This window comes from Mandrillus leucophaeus, unplaced genomic scaffold (assembly GCF_000951045.1).
Source record: "Mandrillus leucophaeus isolate KB7577 unplaced genomic scaffold, Mleu.le_1.0 Scaffold392, whole genome shotgun sequence".
Lineage (NCBI taxonomy): Eukaryota > Metazoa > Chordata > Mammalia > Primates > Cercopithecidae > Mandrillus > Mandrillus leucophaeus.
This window is the reverse complement of record NW_012104165.1, coordinates 108299-125466: the sequence shown is the minus strand read 5'-3', so window position 1 is coordinate 125466 and position 17168 is coordinate 108299. Positions and strand designations below refer to the sequence as shown.

Here is a 17168-nt window from a genome sequence, read left to right as displayed (position 1 = left end):
TCTAGACCAGCCTGGCCAATATGGTGAAATCCCATCTCTACTAAAAATACAGAAATTAGCTGGATGTGATGGCGCACACCTGTAATGCCAGCTACTCGGGAAGCCGAGGCACAAGAATTGCTTGAACCCGGGAGGTGGAGGTTGCAGTGAGCCACTGCACTCCAGCCTGGGTGGTAGAGCCAGACTCAGTCTCAAACAAAACAAAACAAAACAAAAAAACCGGCTGAAACCAGCAGATGGTGACAAAGCAACCTCTAGTTGCCCGCATGGCTCATTAGAACAATGACACTCCCACCAGCGCCATGACAGTTTACAAATGCCATGGACATGACTCAGAAGTTACCTTATAGGGTTCTGGGAGCTCCCCACTGCCCCTTTTCTAGAAAATTCTGAATAACACGCCACTTAATTAGCATATAATTAATAGTGGGTATAAATATAGCTAGCCTGTGTGCTTCACTGTGGCTGTTTCTTCAGTTCTGGCTCCTGCTCTGACTCCTGCTCTGGACTGCTGCTGTTGCTAAACACTGCTCCTCCCCTTCCTGTCTGTTCTACTGGTGGAGCATCCACTTTGCTGTACACTGCTATTCTGGGCTGTTCTGCCTGTGAGTTAGTTGTGCTTTCTGCAGCATCCACCTTGCTGTACACGGTTGCTGTAGGCTTCTCTGCCTATGGGTTAGCCTTGCTTTATGGAGCACCCACTTTGCTGTACTATGCTGCTACTCTGGGATGCTCTGTCTATGGGCGAGCCTTGCTCTGTGGAGCACCTATTATGCTGCATGCTGCTACTCTGGGCTGCTCTGCCTGTGGGTGAGCTGTGCTCTGTGGAGCACCCACTTTGCTGTACACTACTACTCTGGGCTGTTCTCCCTGTGGGTTAGCTTGTGCTGTGTGGAGCGCCCACTTTGCTGCATGATGCTACTTGGCTGCTCTGCCTGTGGGTTAGCTTGTGCTCTGTGGAGCACTCACTTTTCTGTACACTGCTACTCCAGGCTGTGCTGCCTGTGGGTTAGCTTGTGCTGTGTGGAGCGCCCACTTTGCTGCATGATGCTACTTGGCTGCTCTGCCTGTGGGTTAGCTTGTGCTCTGTGGAGCACTCACTTTTCTGTACACTGCTACTCCAGGCTGTGCTGCCTGTGGGTTAGCACACAGGTTGCCCTTTGTTTATGGAGCAGTTCGCTGCTTCCTATTGGTCTAGAAAGTGTTTTTAAGTTAACTCTGAAGCCACAAACCCTCCAAAATTGGGTAAGTCCCCATTTTGGGGCTCACCTGTGTCAGCCTGGTGACCATGAAGGAAGGAACCATCAAAATGAAGAGACCACAAAGGGAGCATCAAGATGAGGGGGTTGACCATCAAGATAAAGTTTGGAGTTGTGATGCTGTAATGCTGTATACTAGCCAAAGGCTCTTTTCAGAACCATGTTTTCTTGGTGACTGACTGGTTGTACACCAAAGCTTTGGAAACCTTTGCCTGGACCCAAATTAATGGCCAATTGGCACCATGTGGTTTCTGTGATTTCCTTGCCATACTGACCTTTCTGGGTAAACCAGGAAATGAAAATGGGGCCTCCAGCTAGTCCCATATTCAGATTATGTACCCATTGCCCCCTCTTTGACCATTGTCTATTAAATCTATAATGACTGGCTACTTGATATTACCATTCAGTTCTTAAATGCGTGGTTGTATTCCAGAGCCATGTTCCTTCTAGGACTGGTTAGAGTCCCACTCTAGGGGGAATTTATTGGGTTATTGTCAGTCCCACTCTACATGGCATTAGAATTGAGAGTCCCGCCCTAGGGGCTTTGTGTTTTGGTCACCTTTCTAAGATCGTGGTTTAAATTTCCACTAAGGGTTCTTAATTCGGTCAGCATTTTTTTACTTCCATACTTAAAGTGCCTTCTTTGTAACATTCCATTGGCTAGTGATGGTAGTTGCCAGCCCACTGCCCACTCATCTTTCACTTTTGTGGCACCTAATTCTTGATACCCATGTTCTTTTGGCAGGAGTCAGTGGTAATTGCCCTACTCCTCTTGAAGAAAAGGGAGGTGGAAATTTGAAAGGGAAAGTAACTGGACTCTCTGGACTTAGAAGATTTCTGGGTTTAGTAGTATCTCTGATAGACATAACAACAGTGAGCATCCTGAAACACTTTTTCAGGATGCCTTTTAGGCAATTAAAGAAAATTCAAATTTGATGTCTTAAAAACTCATCTTCTATGCTAACACTGTTTAGTACAAATTAATTTCCCAAGAAATTTGGCCTAAAAATGGTTCACTGTCCCTGGAGCCACCTTGGTGCCTTGATATGAGGAAGGGGGTCCTGCCAGTTCTCCAGTATAGGATTCCATCCCAAGTTCATCAGGTACCCCTCTGCTTTAACCAACTAACTACAGCCTATGTGCCATACTGCCTGAGGAAATAAGTCCAACGAGTCTCACCAGGAATGAGGCCCTTTATCAGCCCTTAAAATCAAACTTACATGTGTTGTGAGAGACTGAGACATTGCTAATGGCGGGAATAGTACTTGTGCCTTTTTCCATGTCTAATTTAGCTTTATGCACGGGAAACGTTGGTTGGTATCAGAGGATCCAGGGAAGCTTGTAGTTTGATGTAACTCAGCATGGCTTGCAAATAGTGTCCACCTGCTGTGCTGTAGAGGAGAAACAAGGGATTTTTGAATACTGCCTGAGAATATGCTGATGGAATGGCTGCTTGTAACCAGGATCATGCCATTTACTGTATGTGGGGAGTGCACTCCCAGATTTGGACCCCCAATGGGATTACCAGAGGGGTTCCTGAGATCTCAAATGTAGAAATCATAGGTAACTTGTTTAATAGAAGATATGAAAATGTGCTTAATCCAGTTAATTATGACAAGGTTAGAGAAGTAACTCTAGGGGAGGATAAAAATCCTATTCTAGTCAGGGCTATTTGGTTGAGGCACTCAGGAAATATTGCCAGATAGACTCCCCAGGAAGGCAAACTCTTTTATCACTCAATCTGTCCTTGATGTTAGGAGGAAGCTGTGAAAGTCAGAAATGGGAAACTCAAACTCCTATAAGCCAATTTTTAAATATGGCCTTTACAGTTTACAACAATAGGGACAGATCAAAACAGGCAGAGAGAACCAAAAGAAATAATAGCCAAAATGCAATTGTTAATGACTACTTTAAGCACCCTCTCCCACCTCAGGGTTAGCCAGCCTGAGGAAATTTGAGATCAGCATCCCAGATGCCCAGATGAGAGTCCCAAACTTGCTGAGCTCTGTGCCTTCTGTAAGCAAGAGGGCCATTGAAAAAGGGACTGTTCTAAGCTTCAGAGGGAGCCTAGGTTACCCAAACCCATAATGGCTGAGAAAACAAGACCGATGGGGCCCAAGATTCCCCACAGCTCCCACTGGACACCTTCCCATCTCCATGGAAGAGTGTTAGGTAACTTTTGAAGTGCTAAATACAAATATTTAGTTCAAATGTGTTCTTAATGAGATAATTTTGTCAAATTCAGAAACTATCTAAAGGTTGATTCAAATTATGGATTAGAAAAGGTTATGAAATAAGGAATCTTTAAGTAGGAGAGAGATGTGAAGAAAGTTATGGATGTGGAGATGTATTTTTGGTAAGGAAGGTTATAAAGAATAATTGTATAAAGGAAAGTTATAAAGAAAAGAGTATAACTGTATATGAAAAAGGATCTTCAATTTAAAAAAATCAATGAGAGGACTATTGCAGTAGGAAAGGAAATCTTATATGATAAACTCTTGTTCTAGAGTCAAACAACTAGGTATTTAAGGAAGAGGTAGTATAGGACAAGTCAGAAAGTCCAAGCATGTCACAGATGGTCTCTGTAAGTTGCGACAAGGTGTGTGAAGGGGAATATATAAAAGGAATTTTGTATATGATTCTTAGGAATAATTAAAAGGGAACTGTTTATAATAGTTTTTCTAAAGAATGGTTCCCTCTGTTAAAACAAGGTTTTCTGGTCAGGCACAGTGGCTCACGCCTGTAATCCCAGCACTTTGGGAGGACAAGGCAGATGGATCACGAGGTCAGGAGTTTGAGACCAGCCTGGTCAATATGATGAAACCCCATCTCTACTAAAAATATAAAAATTAGCAGGGTATGATGGTGAGAAGGAAGACACATTGGACGATGAGTCCACCATGAGGATCCACATCTTCAGACTCCTTTCACAAACACCTTGTCTCTCTATGTCTTTCTATAAAGCAAAGGGAGTTAAGGAGGAGGTTTATGTAAGAACAGCTAGGGAATCATCACGTCTGAGAAAGTTCTAAGGAAAAATCCTACATAATAAGGAGCTAGTGCCCACTTGCTAAGAGAGCAAAGGTAAAAAGCATTGATCTATTTGCTTATCTAGAAATATCTGTGAACATTCTCCCTGCAAAGCTGTAAAAATGCCAGTTCCTGCACCCAATTCAAGCAGTTACATGGATTTCCTGAACCACAGCCATAGAAATACTTATTGTATTTCTACATTGAAGGTATACATTTAAAAACAACTATACGAGGCCGGGCATGGTGGCTCATGCCTGTAATCTCAGCACTTTGGGAGGCCAAGGTGGGTGGATCATGAAGTCAGGGGTTCGAGACCAGCCTGGCCGACATGGTGAAACCTGTCTCTACTAAAGATACAAAAAAAAAAAAATTTTAACTGGGCCTGGTGGCACACGCCTGTAATCCCAGCTACTTGGGAGGCTAAGGCAGGAGAATTGCTTGAACCTGGGAGGTGGAGGTTGCAGTGAGCGGAGATTGCACCATTGCACTCCAGCCAGGGCGAGAGGGCAAGACTCCATCGCAGAAAAAAAAAAAGAAAAAGAAAAACCCAAGCAACCAAACAAAAAAAACACAACTATATGAAAAACTCCATAGATGGGTTGACTGTGATGGAGAGGGTTGCCACATAAAATATAGGATGTCCTGTTACATTTGAATTTCAAATAAACAATGAATATAAGTATTTAATATAAGTAACTCTCAAATAATACATGAGATATGTTAAAAATCTGAAGTTTGAATTTAAGTGGGCATTTTATATTTCTATATGCTATATCTGGCAATCCTAGATGAAGGAAGTCTCTCTTGCCTAACTCTTGGAAGGGCAAGCAGCTATACAAAAGTAGAAGATAATAAATACTTCCAAATAGTTATGGGTTCTAAAAGACAATGAAGCAAGGCAATGTTGGCTCTTTAACTGTGGAATCTTGAAAGGCTTCTTAGACCTGAAATCTGAAGAAAGAGAAGAAACCAGCCTCATTATAACTTGGGGAAGGGGACATTTCAGAGTAGTAATTAAGGTCAAAGACAGACAGGTAAAATTCCTACCCTGACCCCAATTTATCATTTGATGACCTTGGGAAAATTATATTTTTGTGCCTTGGATTTATACACTTTTAAGTGGAAATTATTTGTACCTGTCTCATAATTTTTTATGAAAATGTCATGTGAATTTGACTAGGAAGTGCTTAGCACAGTGTCTGGTACATGTTGGCCCTGAATGCCTTATCGTAATGTGTGGGGGTGTGATTGTGTCTGTTTCATGGCATATCTGTTTCTCACATGGTGTGTCTCTAGGTGCTAATCTGTCTCTGTGTCACTCTGGGTCTCTGTTAGTGTTTTTAAATATTCTGTTAGTATTATATTTGATTCAAGTTGTGTCTAATAGCAGGAGTTTGTTCCTATGGCCCCAGGATAGGTTCCATTAAAGCTGTGTAGTGGAGAATGTATAGATGAGAAAGAGAACACCACGGTGTATAAGTATACAATTAAGTGGAGCCATCTTGGCTCACTGCAACCTCCACCTCCCAGGTTCAAGTGATTCTCCTGCCTCAGTCTCCTGAATAGCTGGGATTACAGGCACCTGCTACCATGCCTGGATAATTTTTGTATTTTTAGTCGAGACGGGGTTTCACCATGTTGGCCAGGCTGGTTTCAAACTCCGGCTCCTGATCTTAAGTGATCTGCCTACCTTGGCCTCCCAAAGTGCTGGGATTACAGACATGAGCCACCACGCCCAGCCTACAATTGATTTTGGTTGGTATATGTTGTAGTCAGTGTAGGCTGCTATAACAAACAGTCATAGACTGGGTGGTTTATAAACCATAGGAATTTATTTCTCTCTGTTCTGGAGGCTAAAAGTTTGAGATCAGGGTGCCAGTGTGGTCAGGTTCTGGTGGGGGCCGTCTTCCAGGTTGCAGACTTCTCATTGTATTCTCACCTGGCAGAAAGAAGGTAAGAGAGTCTTCTGGGGTCTCTTTTACAAAGACGCTAATCCCATTCAAGAGGACTCCACCCTCATAGTCTAATTACCTCCCAAAGGCCCCACCTCCTAATACCATGATGTTGGAGGTTAGGATTTCAATGTGCGAATTTGGGGGCAACACAAACATGCAAATCATATAACATATTTTCTGTTTGAAGAAAAACTTCCTGAGTTCTCATTTTATCAGAAGATATCACATGGGGAACAAATTATTATTCAGTGATATCATGTGCTAGAAAAAGAGATCTAAATATTTCTGTATATATTTGACAGAAGCAGATCAACTCTACCCAAGCAAGTGGGGTAGTTTGAGAACTATCATCCAAAAGAAGGTAAACATGGGCAAATGTCCTATTAGCTGGATATATGAGGAAGCATCACATATCAGAGTTGAGAGAAGCAAATAATCACTTTTCTCTATAGTCTATGTAGAAGGGTAGACCTGGAAATAGTCTTTGAAGAAGTATACATTAGTCAAAGCTAAAGGTGCAGGGTAGGTTACGTAAAGATCCTAAGACATGTACTGGAGATAGGAATTCATATGACATGGGTGAGCGAGACTGAAACTTCACTCTAAGGAGCAGTAAGGTAAGTAGAGGGCATGGAGGGTCTTGAGTGTCAGCAAAGGAGTTGGGTATTGATCCAAAAGAGACTAAAATTGTCATTTGATATATTTTCTCTCTCTATATGTGTATATATTAATATATATCATAGTGTATCAGGGTTTCTCAACTTTGAAGCTATTGACGTTTTGGACTGGAAAATTATTTGTCGTGGAGAGCTGTCCTTTGCATTGGACGATGTTTGGGAGCATCCCTGGCCTTTAGAGGATGCCAGTAGCATCTCCTCTCCAGTTGTGACAACAAAAAATGTCTCTATGCATTGTCAAAAGTCTCCCAATGGGGCAAAATCACCGTGGGTTGAGAACCACCGCTTAGATCCTTCATTCATGAAAGAGGCATGCTGGTTGAGCAGGGAAGCCTCAGTCATAACTTAGACTGAGTTTTTTAGGTAGTCTATTGTCTTGTACACGTATGTGTATCCTGCATCACCTGATGTGAGGCTAACCCTTCCTAATACAGCGTTTCAAATTGCATGCCTGCTTCTCCTTATATCAGCATCCACACAATGAACCAATATCAGGCTTTCTATAACAGATATAAAAAATGAGTTAAATTGTAATGTATTAATAAAATGAAAATAAAAAAATAATATCACATGTATTAGCACAAAAACCAAAAGATATCTGAAATATACCTAGTAAAATGTTGGCCATATTTCTATGTAGAAAAATAGTGTGATGCTATTGAGATAAACTAGAGAAAACCTAAATAATGGAAAGGTAATATATAGATTGTAAGATTTCATCATTTTATTTTATTTTATTATTGTGTTATTATTATTATTTTTGAGATAGAATCTCACTCTGTCACCCAGGCTGGAGTGCAGTGGTGCGGTCTCAGCTCACTGCAACCTCTGCCTTTCAAGTTCAAGCGATTCTCGTGCCTCAGCCTCCCAAGTAGCTGGGATTACAGGCATGTGGCACCATGCCCAGCTGATTTTTGTATTTTTATTAGAGATAGAATTTCACCATGTTGGCCAGGCTGGTCTCAAACTCCTGGCCTCAAGTGATCTGCCCACCTCTGCCTCCCAAAGTGCTGAGATTACAAACGTGAGCCACCATGCCCGGCCAGATCTCATAATTTTAAAGATACCTATTATAATCAAACTGATCTACAGATTCAAGAAATATTATCCAAAATCACAGCAGCTTACTTTTTTTTTGGCAGAAATTTACAAAATAATTCCAAAATGTACATGTAAGTATAGAGAGGCAATACAGAACAAGCAAATCTTGAAGGAGAAGAATAGGTCAAGTTTTCTGTTACCACATATCAAGACTTATAAAGCTATAGTAAATAAGAGCGTGGGGGATTATAAAGTTAGACAAATAGACAAGAGGAAGAGAGTCAGAAATGAAAAGGACCACACATATGGGCATCTGGTATATAGAAAAAGTAGGTCTGCAGAATAAAGAGGGAAAAGATGGGGTTTATTTTCAACAAATGATGATTGGTCTTTTTCTTTTTCTTTTTATTTGAGACAGAGTTTCGCTCTATCGCCCAGGCTGGAACAGAGTGGCACAATCTTGGCTCACTGCAACCTCTGCCCCCTGGGGTTCAAGCAGTTCTCGAGCCTCAGCCTCCTGGGTAGCTGGGGCTACAGGTGTGTGCCACCACGCCCAGCTAATTTTTTGTATTTTTAGTAGAGATGTGCTTTCACCGTGTTGGGCAGGCTGGTCTCGAACTCCTGACCTCAAGTGATCCACCTGCCTTGTCCTCCCAAAGTGCTGGGATTACAGGCATGAGCCACTGCCCCCCACCAAGTACTTGGTCATTTTAATACCAAAATGAATATACCTATCTCTAGATAAATGAATTTAGATAAATAGATACATAGATAGATAGATAGATAGATAGATAGATAGATAGATAGATAGATAGATAGATATTCCAGGTGATTTTCCCTCCCACTATACATAAATATCAGTTCTAGGTGCATTTTAGATTTAAATGTGAAAGGTAGAACAAGATAGCCTCTAAATGTTAATAAAGGGAAATATCTTTGTGACTCCTAGGGAGCAGAAGATTTGTAAAACAAAACCCACAAAACACTAACACATATGTACATATATAATATATGACAAATACACACATACGCACACATATAAATAAATCTGGATTCATTAAAACTAAAATCTTTTGTTCCTCAAGTTTTTAAGAGATTCAGAGGTTCAAATGGCAAGTTACAGTGTAGGGGAATTGTGTTTGTAACACATGGAGTCAACAAAGAGCTTGTAGTCAAAATATAGAAAGAGCTACTACACATCAGTAAGAAAGGAACAGAAAAACAAAAATCAAGTGATTTGAAGAGGCATTTCACAAAATGGAATATTGAATAGTAATAATAGTATAAAAAGGACTTAACGACATTACTAATCAGCTATTTACAGAATAAATAAGCAATTTTGACCCATTAACATCCAGGAAAATAGTGAAATTAAAAAGCCTGATCATATTAAATTTTGGAAAGAATTTGAAGCAACAGGAATTTAATGTATACTGCAGGTGCATGATACTATCTCTGAAAATTTTGGGGGTATCTAATAAAATTATCTAATAAATTATGCATATCATAGGACTCAACATTACACTTCTGTATGTATATCCAGTGCAAATGTGCACTGAGATATGTGGAAAAAATCTCCAAAAATGTAGTTTATAATAGGCAAAACTTGAAAAAAGGTCAATTGACAGTAGGATGGATAAATAAACTATGGGTATCCAAACCGTGGAACAGTACAGCACAATGAAAATGAACTACAACTACATGGATCTATCTCACCAACATCATATTGAACAAAGCCAGACCCATGACATATCCATAATGTATAACTCAGCAATGTGAGCATATATGCATCAGAAGAAATGTACAAGAAGGGCCCTAGAAGTAAACAGAATCACAAATTTTCATTAACCTAAAATGTGTGGTAGGCAGGTTTTAAGAGAGCCCCCCACGATACCCAGCTCCTGTTAATCATGCCCTTGTGTAATTCCATCCCCTTGAATGGTGGGCTGGGCCTACTTAAACATTTTCAATGAACAGCATCAGCAAAAGTGATAGGATGTCACTTCCAAAATTAGGTTATAAAAGATTCTCACTTTTCTCTTGCTTGTACTCACTCTGGCTCTTCTGAATTGCTTGTTCTGATGAAACAAGTTGCTATGTTGTCAGCAGTGCTGTGGAGACTTCAAATGGCAAGGAACTTAGAGTGGCCTCCAGACAATAGTAGGTGAGTACTTACATCCTCAGTTTAACATGCTGTTAACAACCATATCAGTGATCATGAAAGCCAGTCCTTCACCAGTCTAACCTCGAGACGACTGAAGCTCCTGCTGGCACCTTGATTGTAGCTTTGTGAGGGACTCTGAGCCAGAGAACCCAGCTAAGCCACTCCCATAATCCTCCACCACAGAAATTAGAAGGCAATTTTTTTTTTTTTTTTTTTTTTTTTTGGAGACAGAGTCTTGCTCTGTTGTCAGGCTGGAGTGCAGTGGTGCAACCTTGGCTCACTGCAACCTCTGCCTCCTGGATTCAAGCGATTCTCCTGCCTTAGCCTCCTGAGTAGCTGGGACTACAGGTGCGCGTCACCACACCCAGCTAATTTTTGTATTTTTGGTAAAGACAGGGTTTTACCACATTGGCCAGGACGATCTCAATCCCTTAACCTTGTGATCCACCAGCCTCGGACTCCCAAAGTGCTAGGATTACAGTCGTAAGCCACCGCACCCAGCCGCCAACAAATGTTTTAAGCAACAACGTTTTAGGGAAACATTTTACACAGCAATGGAAAATGAATACAAAGGATAAATATGTTGCAGTATGTTTATGTTGTGACGTACTATATAAAAACAGGGATAAAGTACAACAAGAATGAAATGTATAGAATATTATTTTAAGGAAAAATGTAGAAAATATACTGGAGATGTGATTCTATTTATATAACGTTCAGACACAGGTAAACGATGGTGTTTAAGAATAAAATAATTGGTGATAAAATAATTCTTAAAAATGCAGAAAGTACCATTAAAGTCAGGTTGGTTTTCATATATATGATATATAACATATGATATATGACATATAACATGATATATAACACATGATATATAACATGTTATAGAACATATATGATATATAATACATGATATATATTTTTGGGGAAGAGAGGAGACAGTTACTGGGAGGTTTCCCTTATTAGATGCTTGCCATGTTCTACTGCTTGGCCTTTGTCACAATTCTGCAGGTGCTTGCTTCATAATTACTTAAGTTGGCATACATATTTTATACACTTTTCTGTACATAAAGTTAAGTTTGCATATATATTTTATGTACTTTTCTGCATGGGTGATAATATTCACAAAAAAAGTTTAAAAATGAAAAAAGTGCTATTTTGTAGAACAAGAATTTTCAAAAATGGATAAAATGGAAGTTCTGAGATAGATACATGGGTATTTTATAACTAATATAAATTTCAATGTATTTAAATTTTTTCTATGAATTGTTTTAAAAATCTATTTGAAAAGTTAAAGGAAATATATTTGAGGTAAACGATTCTAAGGACTGATAGATTTATAGCAAGTAAATGCATAAAGAACAGAATATGGAAAAATTCTTGCCATTCTACTTGATATATCCAAAATATATATGTAACATAAATGATTTTATATAAATATAAAGTATATAAATAATTGTTGACCAGACATGGTGGATCATGCCTGTAATCCCAGCACTTCGGGAGGCCGAGACGGGTGGAGTGCTAGAGGTCAGGAGTTCGAAACCAGCCTGGCCAACATGGTGAAACCCGGTCTCTACTAAAAAAAAATTAGCCGGGAGTGGTGTTGGGTGCCTACAGTCCCAGCTACTTGGGAGACCGAGGCAGAATAATTGCTTGAACCCGGGAGGCAGAAGTTGCAGTGAGACGAGATTGGGCCACTGTACTCCAGCCTAGGTGACAGAGGGAGACTCCGTCTCAAATAAATAATAAATAAAATAAAATAAATAAATAATGTAATTCAGCTTGTCAAATTGTTGATGGCTGTTGTAAGACCTCGGATCATGTATGTGTGTGTGTGTATGTGTGTGTGTGTTTCAACAAAGTGTTACTCTGTTGCCTAGGCTGGAGTGCAGTGACACGATCTTGGCTCATTGCAGCCTCCGCCTCCCAAGTTCAAGCGATTCTCCTGCTTCAGCCACCCGAGTAACTGCGATTTCAGGCGTGCGCCACCATGCCCGGCTAATTTTTGTATTTGTAGCAGAGATGGGGTTTCACCATGTTGACCAGGCTGGTCTCGAACTCCTGACATGAAGTGAACAGCCCACCTCAGACCCCCAAAATGCTAGCATTACAGGCGTGAGCCGCAGTGCCCGGCGGTTCTTGTCTTATTAGTTTAAAATAATTTAAACCAGAGTCACACAGCAAAAGAAGTGCAGCGTAGATTAATTTATTGCAAAGGAAAAAGAATATTTTGTAAGTTAGGTGCAGAATAGACAACGCACCCTGAGAGAGAGAGAACCCAGGGCAGGCTGTTCCTAAGGATGAGACAGCAAAGATTGGCGCTAGGGAGGCTCCCTTTATAGGGGTCTTACATGACTATTTAGAAGGAGGTGGGAAGAAGTGTTACTAGTAAGCATCTTCTGGGTGGTCCTCTGCATGCACATGCGCAGTAGCTGTACATGCTTGTTCATACATGGGATGTCTCATTGGCATCTTAAATCTCCAGTCAGAGGTGTGTTTTTTACTATTGTAATGAGCAAAGGCTCAGTCTAAGTACAGGTAAAGTCAAAATGCGCATGCTCTCTCTAGGGGAAATTTCCTCTTGATAGCTGTTGAATGAGCTCAATTTCAGTGTGAATGCTGAGGCTTATTGTGTTGACTGTACGGTCACCACTGTTGCTGTGTCCCAAGAACATGGTTACCTCCTTGAATACCTATCCTGCATCAAAGTGTCAGTAGGGTAACTGGGTCCCTCTTTCACTGTTGATTGCAAAGAGAAACAACATACACTGAAATAGAAATCACTAATTACCAGCAATAACCAGAAGACGTTCAAAGCCTTTGACCTATTTTTGCAACAATCCTTTGATTCATTAATTTTCCTATAATACATTTCGAAAACAGAAGAATTGCTAAAGTATATCAACTCCTGTGACTATAATGCAGCTATTAAGATGATCATGAAGAAGACTTGAAAATAACTTACCTTCAAATTTCATAACTTGTTTTGTTTTTTGAGACAGAGTCTCTTTCTCTTGCCCAGGCTGGAGAGCAGTGGCGCCATCTCGCCTCACTGCAACCTCTGGCTCCTGGGTTCAAGCGATTCTCGCGCCTCAGCCTCCCGAGTCGCTGGGATTACAGGCGCCCACCAAGCCCTGCTAATGTTTTGTATTTTTTAGTAGAGATGGGGTTTTGCCAAGTTGGCCAGCCTGGTCTTGAACTCCACCCGCCTCGGCCTCCCAAAGTTCTGGGATTACAGGCCTGAGCTACAGAGCCCAGGTTGCTTTTTTCTTTCTCTTTTTCTCTTTCTTCTCCCCTCCCTTCTTTCCTTCCTTCCTTCCTTCCTTCCTTCCTTCCTTCCTTCCTTCCCTCCCTCCCTCCCTCCTTCCTTTTTTAACAAAACAAAACAAAAATCTTGTGGCCATGTCAGTGCTGCGTGTTTCTTCAATGTTGGTCCCTCGATTTGTCTTGAGAATCTAGTAACTGAATTTCTGTCTTGGTGTATTTGTCGTGCTGGGCTTTTTTTTGATGAATTTATTTTAATGCTCACAGTAGTAATGATTTCTAAAAGAAGGGGTTGGGGTAACCACACCTCGAGTTTTTCCCCGTTTTTGGCAGCTTCATCTGTCTAGCCCCACTGTCACCTTCCTCTACTCTATTCCCCTCTCCCCTTTCTCTCAGGCTCTAAGGCGTTTTTACAGTCATCAGGTAGGAAGCCCACCAGAAGAATATTCATTAAACTGATCACGCGAACAATATTGACAATCAATACCGAATCAACCATTAAAGTTAGAACACCCAGCAACACCATTGTAATACTGATGGTACAGAATTACGACAGCTGCTTTTTCCTCTCCAAGGCCAGGGTCCCGAATTCCAGGAGAGTCTAAAGGAAAGTTGGCTGGACCTGGGTATTGTTTCCGACGAGGGTGGGATTCGAACCCACGCGTGCAGAGCACAATGGATTAGCAGTCCATCGCCTTAACCACTCGGCCACCTCGTCTCAATACACTCCATTTCCTGAGTATTTTATTTCAGAGTTTGTGATCGGAACCCACTGGCGGCCTTAGAAGACTTAGGACATGGTTCGAAGACGTTTGGGAGACGTGGAAATGGCTCGTTTTCACATGAATGAACAAGAACTGAATGGAAACGCTTCGAGGGGGGAAAAACGGGCTTAACTTTCATGGGACTCACACAAATGTTCGAGACATGATAGTAACGTAGTTGCCGGGCGGGTCTCTCCCTTTCTTCCGCTTCCTGGTCCCGAGGCAGGAGGTGCCTGAGCAGGCTGCGGGCGTGACCGGGCCGACGGGGCGCACCGGGTTTGCCTTCGACCTGGGGCGGCAGGTGAGCCAGTCAGCCCTTCTGTTGGCTCACCGCGTCTCGTCGCGTCGGGACAGCGCACCTGGGAGCCAGCAGGAGACGGAGATTCCCAAAACTGTTCACACCGGAGTCGATTTCTCTTCAGAGAAGCCCACGCAAATCAATCACAGGCCGAGCAACAGGGAACAGGGGAAATCCTGCAGGAATGGACCCCTGCTGTATTTTCACACTCTCACTGTGAGGATATTTTACGTTAGATTGCACTAACATCTTGAGTGAAGACCACCTTTGCTTGTTTCTGTGAATTCATAAAGAATTATCCTTTTCTTTTTCCCCGGAAGAGCCCTTATGTTGTAGTGTTTGCTGCATTGACGTGCCTGAAATCTTCAACCTCAACTCTACCCACTTCCTTACCTCTTGTTTTCCATGCTCAGTCCCATTTGGGTTTTTGCATCAAGACAGATCTAGTTTTCCTCTTCCAAAAAGCGATTTTCCCTCATGGAATGCTCTTTCCCTTTCTCACTTTAGCCTGGCTGAATTATTGATCCATACTTTGGTTCTTAAAGCTGTTTTTTTTTTTTATTAACAAAATTTTTAATCAAAGTTAACTACACATGTTTTAAAAGCTCAATTACTTCAAAAAAATATGTGTATGCGAAACAGTGGTCTCTCCTATCTTACTCCTCATAGTAGAGGCATTTTCAGCCATTTGGCATTTTGTGTTGCTGTTTTTACCTGCATATCTCCAAATATCATGCTATTGCAGAGATGGCTAGTTGTCCATTCATTATTTCTGTTTTTTCCAATAAATGGAAAATTAGCTGAACTCATAGCCACCCATGAAAAGATTACAGTGACTTCCCTTGAGAGTCAGCATCATCACGTGACCAACTTCTAAGTAAAGGCATAAGAGAGAAAATGTATGTAAAGCTTCCAGGTTATGTCCATAAGAGAAGGAAATAACCTCTATTTATATCTTCCTCATGTTTCTGCTTTTGAGAATGAAGGCTTCATGAAACAGTGATTGAACCCAGCACACTGTAGGAAGGAGGGAGCCATGACACAGAAGACTGGAACCAACACCATGAAGCCAAAGCATCACTCTGGCATTGATTACACCCTCAGACAGTCACAGTAATGTCTGCTTCTTTTAAGCTATGGTTCTTTTGGGTCTTTGTTACAAAGACAAAATTGTACTCTAATACATACGCTACATATTAATTTTAAGCTTAGTATTTTCCATTGATTTCCCATGATACAAATAGAAGATTCACTTCTCTTCCTCACCGTAAACACCTCCACAGACACCCTTCTTAGCAATTTTTCCTTCAAATATAGTTATATCAGAATTTTTATTGAATGAGTAATCACCCTTTATATAATTATGTTTGGCAATATTATTTACCTATCTTTCGTGTTTTGTTTCCTGAACATTATTTTTAGAAAAAAATCACAAATAACCATAAAAGCTTTGCCAAAACAATAAACTGAGTGATTTCTAAACTTGATATTTGGTTTTCATCCTGATGTCTTCCTTCACCATTGTACTATACATTTTATTTCCCTGCCACTGGTGCTGTATTCCCAATTTCTCGTGTATTTTCTGTCTTAATATACCTTCACATTTTGGTGGAGTACATTGTAAAGCAGCTTCCTGAGAAAAAGTTTATTGTAGATGGAGACTTTTTAATACTTCTCCAGCAACTTGATTGAATGTTTGTCTGGGAAATATTTTTCAAGCTTTTGAAATTCGTTTCAGGATTTTGAGGGAGTTCTCTATTTTCTTCTAGCTTCCAGTATTCATTTTGAGAAGTACAAAGTCATTCTAATTACAGAGTCTACATTTGCAGTTGGCTTTTATTTATCTATTTCAGGATAATTTCCTTGTCCTCAATGTTCTGCAGTGTCTGAAAGATATGCTTCAGTGTGTTTCCATTTCTATTCCTTGTTTTGGGAACTCTGTTACATCATTAAATCATGTATGTCAGTTAGGGATATTAGCTTGTTTTTTGTTGTTGCTGGTTTTCTGATTTCTGTGTTCTCTGTCCCTTTTTTTTTTTTTTTTTTGGAGACAGAGTCTTGCTCTGTTGTCAGGCTGGAGTGCAGTGGTGCAACCTTGGCTCACTGCAACCTCTGCCTCCTGGATTCAAGCGATTCTCCTGCCTTAGCCTCCTGAGTAGCTGGGACTACAGGTGCGCGTCACCACACCCAGCTAATTTTTGTATTTTTGGTAAAGACAGGGTTTTACCACATTGGCCAGGACGATCTCAATCCCTTAACCTTGTGATCCACCAGCCTCGGACTCCCAAAGTGCTAGGATTACAGTCGTAAGCCACCGCACCCAGCCGCCAACAAATGTTTTAAGCAACAACGTTTTAGGGAAACATTTTACACAGCAATGGAAAATGAATACAAAGGATAAATATGTTGCAGTATGTTTATGTTGTGACGTACTATATAAAAACAGGGATAAAGTACAACAAGAATGAAATGTATAGAATATTATTTTAAGGAAAAATGTAGAAAATATACTGGAGATGTGATTCTATTTATATAACGTTCAGACACAGGTAAACGATGGTGTTTAAGAATAAAATAATTGGTGATAAAATAATTCTTAAAAATGCAGAAAGTACCATTAAAGTCAGGTTGGTTTTCATATATATGATATATAACATATGATATATGACATATAACATGATATATAACACATGATATATAACATGTTATA

At 40.7% G+C, this 17168-nt stretch overlaps 1 non-coding gene across 1 annotated transcript; it reads right to left on the bottom strand.

Annotated features, from left to right (window-relative positions):
* Positions 1-14032: 14032 nt before the first annotated feature.
* On the bottom strand, positions 14033-14114 carry TRNAS-GCU. The gene has a single exon. It is a non-coding gene; the product is annotated as a tRNA-Ser (tRNA).
* Positions 14115-17168: the final 3054 nt, after the last annotated feature.